Source organism: Corapipo altera, unplaced genomic scaffold (assembly GCF_003945725.1).
Source record: "Corapipo altera isolate COAL_440 unplaced genomic scaffold, ASM394572v1 1, whole genome shotgun sequence".
NCBI classification, from domain to species: Eukaryota; Metazoa; Chordata; class Aves; order Passeriformes; family Pipridae; genus Corapipo; species Corapipo altera.
The window spans coordinates 23,475,678-23,484,859 of record NW_020884873.1 but is presented as its reverse complement, the minus strand read 5'-3'; the positions used below and the strand labels follow the sequence as shown (position 1 = coordinate 23,484,859).

The 9,182-nt window shown below is 39.2% G+C and overlaps 1 long non-coding RNA gene across 1 annotated transcript; it reads left to right on the top strand.

The window, feature by feature from the left end:
* The first annotated feature begins 1,704 nt into the window (after positions 1-1,704).
* Positions 1,705-8,424, top strand: LOC113959101. Its single transcript, XR_003531703.1, has 3 exons — positions 1,705-2,049; positions 2,581-2,646; positions 4,198-8,424. It is a non-coding gene; the product is annotated as an uncharacterized LOC113959101 (long non-coding RNA).
* The last annotated feature ends 758 nt before the right edge of the window (positions 8,425-9,182 follow it).

Sequence of the window (9,182 nt, the reverse complement as noted above, 5' to 3'; positions counted from 1 at the left end):
TGACAACCCGTGAACACAGAGAAAACATTCAATGGCATGTAAAAACTTCATTGAAATAATGTTTCTGACTATATCAGTGTTCTAGCAATGACAGAATAAACAACAATTTTTTTCAGACAGATTTTAAATCCACAGGCCACTTTTTTGAAATGGCATCCAAACATTGTCACAGCAGACTTTGTTCTTTTGTTTTGCTGCCGATTTGGTATGGTAACTGAAAAGCATCCATGAGGATCCAGTAATGAGTACAAGGATTTCAGAACAGCCTGGCACTGAACTGGTGATGACAAGAAGCAGCCAGGCACTGTTTCGCCCTCATATTGAAAGATTTGCCAGGGAATACTTTTCATTGCAAAAACGAATGGCAGTTAGCTGAATTTGGAGAATCTGTCTTATTTCGAAAGATTTTTTTTCTCAAGTATCTTGGTGCACATGGGCAGTGAAATCCACTCCTGTGCTGTAAGGTCAGCACAAGAGCTGCAGATCAGTTTACTTCTTTGGGGGGCTGCAGATTTAGTGCACAGAGAAGTCTGCATTTCATCCACTCTGTATTTTTTGTGAGCAGGTCACAACAAAGACCCGAGAGCTATTACAATCCATCACTATGCACAAATCCCAAAACAGTTGATCACTTGGGGCTAAATACTCATATATTTAGAGAGATAGATAAACCTTTTATGTTTATACAAGGATCTTTAAAAACTTTATTAGTAAGACCAGTTTTTTCCTCCACATTTCTAGAGTATACTGACATTATCACTGTTTTAAGTCTTAATTTAAAAATTAAAAGAACAGTTTTTTTTACTGTCCTTCAATATTTTCTTTTCTGAACTAGGGGCCCTGCTTTGTCCCTCTTCTGAATGCTTCAACACATGTCTAACCTTTCTGAATTCAGGGATATATAAAAAAAGTTTTATTGAATCCAGAGCTCTCTGAGAAACTGCAAAAGAACGCAGGTCCTGCTACCTGAAATATCTGAACCCTTCAAAATATTCAACTTATTACCTGTTTATGTCTGATCTTTTTGCTCCTGAACTTTCACATCTATCATTATCCAAACGTATCAGAAGCACATCAGTCACAGACACAGCCAGCTGCCTTATGTGTGAATTTAATTAAAAGAGAAAATGCAAAATAATATTTTAAAGATGCAGAATTCAGCCCATGCTGGCAATCCGACCTTTCCCTTCCGATGCCAATTCGTTCGAGAGACCAAGCAGTGCCTGCAGGTCGGGGACAGCGATCCTCACCCGGCACACCGGGCCGTCCTTCTCCACACTTCAAGGCCGGGGAAAGCAGTGCTGGGAGGACAAGGGATGGAGTGCTCTGCAGAGCCATTCTCGGTTGCAACAGTCATCGCAATTAATTAATTTATATATTTATTAACATAACACTTTTCATTGGACATTTTCTTTAGTAGAAAGCACTGCCTGAGGCTGTGGGCTCTAGATCTGTTTTCCGTCTGTCCTCCAGCGGGAAGGCGCACGGCAGCCCGGGTGTGACGCTGCCCTCCTGCTCCCTTCTCGCTCGGGCTCCCGGTACCGCCGCCGGCCCTGAGCCCCGGGCGCGCCCCCGAGCGCGCGTGCCCGCGAGCGCAGCTGCCACCGAGCGCGTCTGTTTGTGCGTGCTAAAAATAGACGGGAGAGCCTGACAACTGCGTTCTGATTGGCTACCGCTGAGGAGCCGGCAGCCAATGGGGGCGCGGGGAGCGACAGGGCTCGTGGCGCGGCGGGACTCGGGGAGGATGCGGGCGGGAGGTGTGCGGGAGCCAGCGGGGGGGGGGGGGGGCGGTGTTGGAGATGCCGCCCTCGCCCCGGCCGCCAGCGCAGGCGTCCCCCCTCCTTCACTCCTGGCACCAGTAGCCGCGGGCCGCCGTCGCCCTGCGCCTCCCGCCGGCCTGTGGGGGCCGCTGCCCTCCCGCGCCGCCGGCGCGGCTGCCGCCCCCCCTCCACGCCGGCAGGGGGCGGCCGTGGCCGTGTCGGAGCGTTCCCTTCCATGGGGTGTCTTGGAGTAAACAAAGGCAGTTGCGTGCAAAGTTGAGCTCCTTAGGTCGATGCGTCACCAGTCTGTTTCCATGTGTTTCGTACATCCTGAAGACATTTCGTGCGCTTCCGTGTACTAAGTAGTACCTGCAGTGGCAGAGAAATAAATCAGGGAAGCAACATGTAGCTGAAAGAACAAAAATGAAGTAAAAATGGGGTTTTTTTCCTTGGAGTTACCAAGGAATACTGTTAAACCAGTTGCAATGGAAGATTAGGAGAATGCCGTCATATCTATACAATGAATGCATGAATCTGTACCATAAATTAATCGAATCAGTAATTTCACTGGAAAGAAGCGTCAGCATTATCTACAAATACGGTTATACAAATTCATATATTAAAAATAAAATTTTCTAATAAAATTGCTAGTGCTTTATAGTCCCAAAAAGTGCACTGGGGGAACTTGGAAGGTAGAAGCAGGAGCTGATTATAAGGGTACTGTGTCCTAATTTATTCAAGCACTGAATAACACCTCTGAAACTGTCAAAGTATGTCACAGTCTTGAGCAGTGGTTTGACTTTTATATCTCTTTTCCCAGAACCTCTTTTTCATGGGCATCACACAGACTGAGCATCACAGAGGTGTGAGTCCAAGTGTAGCAAAGGTAAAAACAGTAAAGAAGGAAAATGAAAGAAGAATTTCTCCCAAATAAATTTGTATCTTTTGATTTTATCTGAGCTTGTGCCTTAACTCATGGTGATAGAAGGAAGCAAGCAGTTCTGTGTTCTGGTCTACTTTAAGTTAAATGCTTTGAAACTTCTAAAAATCATTATTTTCTCTTGCTGTTACATTATGCACAGATAGCCTTCAGTACCTGAGCATTATCTTGTCTGTATGAGCTGTTGGTGTCAACTTGTAATTTACATACTAATTGCTCACAATCTTTAGCAGTAGAAAAGTGAACTGTCCACAATTCAAAGGATTTCTTCATTATCAAGGAAAAGTACTTCATGGCAAAGAGTATAGCTGGTAATTATCTACTGCCAAGTGTCAAAACACATGTAAAATGAATGTTAACTGCCAGCAACAGAAGGAAGCTGATTTCTTCTGTGGCAGTTTGAGGCTTCTAGCGTGAAAAAGAAGATAATTGATCACATGTTCTATTAGCTTCAAATGTAATGGTATTTTCTGTGTGGTGATGGCGTTCAGGAGATAGCATAATAACTCTGGTGCTGTAAATTCAGAGGTGCAGGCTATATACAGAGGGACCATTCTCCACATGGGTTCTGAGGACTTCTGAGGGCTTATATCACACCTTGCCACTGGTGGGAGTTTTCCTGTGTGCACACAGTCACCCTTCCTCTCTGTGGGCAGCAGCAGAAATTTGTTGGGTTTTAAGCAGTCCCACCACCTGATCATCCTCTCCTGTGTCATCACCACACAAAGCCAGAATGAAAGGGTTAAGGCTTTTTAGAAGGGTAAATGTTTGTATTTCTCTTGGATTTAACTGGAAGATTTTTCATGCAAGTCAAAAATGTGAAACTTCTTTAAATTTGCCCTTTTGCTGTATAAGAGAGTCCAGCTGGTTTTCATTTTGCTGTGTGCAGCTGCAAATACTTCCAAAGTTTAGAAAAGCATGGTAACTTGGTGATCTGTGCCTAAAAAAGTTTTTACTGACTTATAATACAATATTTGAACACTTTCAGTACCACAGCTTGAAGATCTTTCAAAGCAATAGAAATAACCTTTTAGATTAGTCCTTCAACAAGAACATCTTCAGCTTTTATTGATTTTTTTATAGATTGCTTAGTAAACTTTTAATTTCTTTTTGCAGATTAATCTCACTTATATTTTTAATTTGCTTAATCTTTGTCATACATTTTATTTCCAACACTATTTCTTGCAATGTCATGTATAGCTTCAGTCTCTTACCTTTTATAACTTCTGAATAACTGTTTTATGGTGACAAGTCTTGCTGCATATGTGCTGTTAATGTAAATGCGATATTTTGTGTTGATTAAGGTATAAAGTTCTCGAGGACATCTGTTCAGGTTCGCATGTATAATTTCTTTTACTGAAATGTTTGACTTAAACCTTTTCTGAGGTGCTTGTATTATATTTTCTTTGCAGTGAATCCCTCTGGTTGCTTTTCTGAGAGCTTTAATTATAATGCTGTCTCTAAGACAATTATGTAATTGTTTTCATTTTCATTCAGAATTTGGTAATTATACCAAAAAACACTGAAAAATGCATCAGCTGCAATATGAAGAAACTCAGTCACTAAAAGAAAAAGTACCTAGAAGAGAAACACAGTTGAGAAGATTCTACTAATAACCGGCAAATGAATTAAAAATTAAAAAGAAATAGGGAAGATTGAGCTTTCTGGACTCCTTCAGACTATTGATTTAAATTATAAACTTTTTGTAGCTTTGATGATGGCAAAAATGTGATGCTTCAGTGAAAATTTATAAATATAGTTGTAGTAGTTAAACATTTCCATAAATATGGTAGAATAGAGTGCTGAAAGAACAGGTGTTTTATTGTTTTATAGTTTTTCATATTTAATATTTTAAAGATAGATTCTTTTTCTGCTCTCCCTAGTTCTAGCATTGCCCCAGTCACGTGTGTGTGCTTTTCATGTTTTATTGAAACAGATGGCATATCTCCTTCCAGGCTTAGGCAAGGGGAGCGTAGGAAATCTGGTAGGATTAAATTATTTTGAAACAAGAAGACATCTTTCTCATATCCTATTTCTCATACACCTGTTAGTCTTTAAAGGAGGCAGTGACAGTAAACACTCAGAAACAGGGAACGTGTTTCGGTGGTGGTGTTCTGAAAACCCTGCACTGTTCAGTTCCTATGACTACCTGTTTTTCAAAAACAGAGTCTAAAAGTTAGCAGCTAAGCTTGACTAAGCTCAACAGTAATACTTTTAACAACCAAAAAGGGAGCAGATTAGGCATTTGTTCCAGCTCTATTAGAAAACCTCTCCCCTAAATCCACCAAAGTCACACAAGGCTCAGTGCTTTTGCAAATCAGGTCATTTCTTAAAGCATATAAACATGAGTTCAGAAACCTGATTTTCAGCTTTTCATTGTGAAAATGTTGAACAAGCTTAATTTCTACAGAAATACTAGAAAGTCAGGGTTTCTAGAATTTAATATATGTATATGTGCTCTGGAGAAGACTTTGAATGCTATGAGTAAAATGGTGGCCTTTGGTTTCTGTATATATCATACATACATGCATGAAACATTATCCATCGACCATGTAGTGCAGGACGTGTGAGTGAAACATTAGTGGCATGTCTGGAAGTCCAGATGAAAAAATGGCTTGAAACAGTTAAGAGTTCCTGATTCAATCAGAGGTTTCAGGTATGGTTATGCTGCCAACAACAGTGAGTGTTCAGGCAAGCATTTATGCTGTTTGATGAATTCCCATTCGATCCTGCAGGAATGTCTGTTCAAATCCATGTCTGAGATACTTACATTTCTATCAGAGTAGTGGCAATGAGTATTTTTAATGTTAACATCTACTTTAACACTTACTAAAGTAATACAATAGTTGCATAAAATGTACAGGACATTTATTTGGGCCTCAGTCCTACTCTACTAGTAGTAAAACAGATTTCCCAGCATGAGGAATTCTCTATTTCTGTCAGCATACTTGTACAAATAGCTTAGAACTTGATCATGGAGTAAACCTGGTCAGGCAGGTTGTCCTCTTTCCTCATGTGAACATTCACCATAGAATTGAGATCTTCAGAACATGTTGTGAAATACATTTTTAAAATGTAGTGATTCTAAAGCTAAAATTCACATATAGATTTATGATAATGAAAGTTCAAAACGAAGAGTAGTACCTGCAATTTAACATATAGATCAATCTCTGACTTATAGTGAAACTCAGAGTGAAACCTATCCTGGTACTCATGAGTGCCCAGCTTCTTCATGTGACCAGGGAAAGGATTAAATGGGTCAGGGGTCTGATTTAGTAAAACAAATCCTGTTTTCCCACAGGTTTCTAAGGACCTTGTTGGTGAATACTGGATTGTTTTGAGAGGCAGAGCATCAGAAATTTGAGCTGGCATAATGAAATGTGTGCAGTTCAGAGCTGTGCATCTCTACTCCAAGTGACATGGCTATATGTGGCCCATAGCTAATCTGTGGTGTTCCGTTAAACAACAAAATTGGTACTGTTTTTAGTTTCAAGGCTGGCGAGCAATCCACAAGAAACTTGAAAAGATTCACTGATGTTTGTCCTTTGGCTCCAGAACGTGGGGAGTTGGTTTGAAGGACTAAAGTCTTGTGTGTTTTTTTAGGGGCTTGAACATGCTTGTGTCAGGTTACATTTCATATCAGAAATGTAATAACCGCAATCAAATATTTCTCTGGTTTTTCCATAACCACATTTTAAAGTTGTGCCATAGTTTTTCTCATAAAACATACTTCAGATACCATATTTTTGTTCGGCTTTCAACCATTCAGCTTTCAGTGAGCAGCCACTGTTGTCAGAGTGCCAAGACAGTGTCAGTACAAATTCACATTTGAGGAGGCAGAAGATCACATAGACATGTTAAGATTCATTATTGATCAGGACTCTGTCTCCACAAACTCAGGTTATTATTTTCACTGGAGTCAGGAGTCATACTGCCTGGATGAAGAAGTAACTTGGATCTTATCCAGCTATTGATATTTCTAAAGTAATGATATGGCTCTAAATCTGGCTGCAATGATGCATTGCCTCACCACACAGATCTTATTACATGTGCCTGTCGTTAGTAATGCTTCTGACTTTGACTTTTGAATACCTTGAACACAGAGCCAAGTGGTTTTCGTTTTAATAGGTTCTATGTGCAAGACAATCCTTTTACTCTTGTATAGTGTTGCCAGTGGATTGCTTACTACTGACAATCATGCAAGAAAGTTGCTAGATGTGCAAAATGTGCTGCTTGGGGGAATTGTGCAGTACCAGAATACTTTTATGTAAACAGGTAATCTGCACTGGTTTTCACCGCAAAAGTTCTGAATTTAATATTAAGGTCAAAATGACATGTCATCTTCCTAAAAAATTCTGATTTCTCATATTCATAAATATCTCTGTATGACTCACTCAGCAGTATTATGGGCTAATAAAAATACCTTCTGCAGCAAAGAGTATTCCAAAGTCACTGGTCCAGAGTTGCTCTTTTCTTTTTTTATAGCTTGTATGAGTTGATGGAAATGTCACTGAGCTACAAAATGAGTAATGAAACCTGGATTTGGTCTGGTGCTTTGGGCTGCTGAGGAGCATGCCTCCCTCAGTTCACAGTGTGTGACAGCACCTGTACCACTGTGGGAATACTTGTGTTGCCACAGAGCTCTGGCAGAGCAGACAGTGCAAATCCACTCGCACCTCCTGCACTGTGAGGCTGAAATGCAAACCAAGCAAGGCCAAAGTGATGTTGTTTGGAGAACAGAGGTGGTCTGAAAGCCAGAGTATTTTTGCCTTTTTTTACCCACATGTGCTACCATCAATTCAGTGCTCATGTGACTTCTTAGTCAGCCTAGATAATCAGATGCCAGGTGATACTCCTTTTACACTGCTGGGCAATATTTTAAGTAAAAGTGTGATGGATGAACTGTGTATGTTTCTCCTTTCAGGTGAGATTCTTCTCACTAAACTTAGATACTTGCTTTACAGGTGCCTATTCTAGGTCACAGCCATTTCATTTTAGTATACATGTCTGTGTATAGTGTACTGTTGTATGCTGCAGTATACAAGTGAACTATTGTAGATGTCAGCATTTACTACTGTAGGTAGTTGATTTTTTGAATCCCATACTCCAAATTTATGCAAAATATGACTGCCTTTCACTTTATTTGCTTGCTTGCTTGCTTGCTACTTTACCATGAGTACTTTCCTTTATTTTTGATTCCCATCAATCTATTTGTGATGAACAAACCTGTCCAAGAGCTTGGTCTTCAAGTTCATTAGTAAAAAGAGAAGGATGTGATTCTAAAACTAATTCTCTCTTAACACTTCTCAGACTAAACTCACTTTCAGGGATCTTGTCAAAGCCTGATTTTGGAAGGAATTTTTTTGACGTCACATGAATTCCATTTGGGATACGTGTGATAATAGGAAAAAGAATAATTATTAGTATTACATTATTTAAGGGTATACCCAGGTTTTCTGCTATATATGTGTCTCAAGGTTCTTGTATATTTTTCATTTGTGTATGTGTTTTGGGGCTATTGCCTTTTGCTATTTGCCCAGTGCTCATGCATATTTCATAAGTCAACTCGCAGAGTCATCACTGTAAATATAGTAATTTATTCCTTTTTTATTTTATTTGGCATGAGGAACAGACCTCCAAGCATAATTCTAGCTTTATATGTCTTCTTAAATATATTCTATGCATAGTATGGATTCAGTAAACTCTTTGGCCTGGTTGAAAGGATTTTCTTTTTTTCGTTTTTGTTTCATTATTTTAAATGAAGGTAAAAGAATACAATTTAAAACTGTCCACTAGAAATATTCATTAGTCATCATTAGGGTTCATAATAACAAGAATCTTGGCTTTATTTTATTTAAAATATTGATATATTATTTAGATGAAACCTGAACAAACCAAATTATGTCAATGCCTTGCTTCCTGGAGTCTTGCACTTCACCCACCACAGAAATTAGAATATGGAAAAAATAAAAGTCTAATAGCAATGAGATAAAATCAGCACAATGAAAAAAGAAGATAATTGCATTGCTCAGCTGTCATGAGGCCAGCATAAAAAAATTAAATTACTCATCTTCCATCTCAGGCACAGCCTGCTCAAACATACATATATAATTATTTATTTGTATGGGTTTGATTCCTTAGCAAAATGTCACTACTTTATAATGTGGTTTAACCACTTGGGGATTCTGTTCAAGGAGTTCATTTATAGTTTTATCATTGAACTACAAAAAACTGTTCTGGGCTCTAATATAATTAAGTTACATGCAAGTGTTTTATTATCATTAAGTCTTACTGTGTATAAGTACATGAATTCAAAGACAGCTCTCCTGCGAAGATAAGATACAATATGCAATGAACAAGGGCTGCTTTCTAGTGAAGGCATATTCCTTACCAAACCACTCTATCAGGCAAGGGTGTGCTCAAGACCCAAACATCAAAAATTTTCATATAACAATGTAATTTTGACTTTGGAGGTAAGAGAA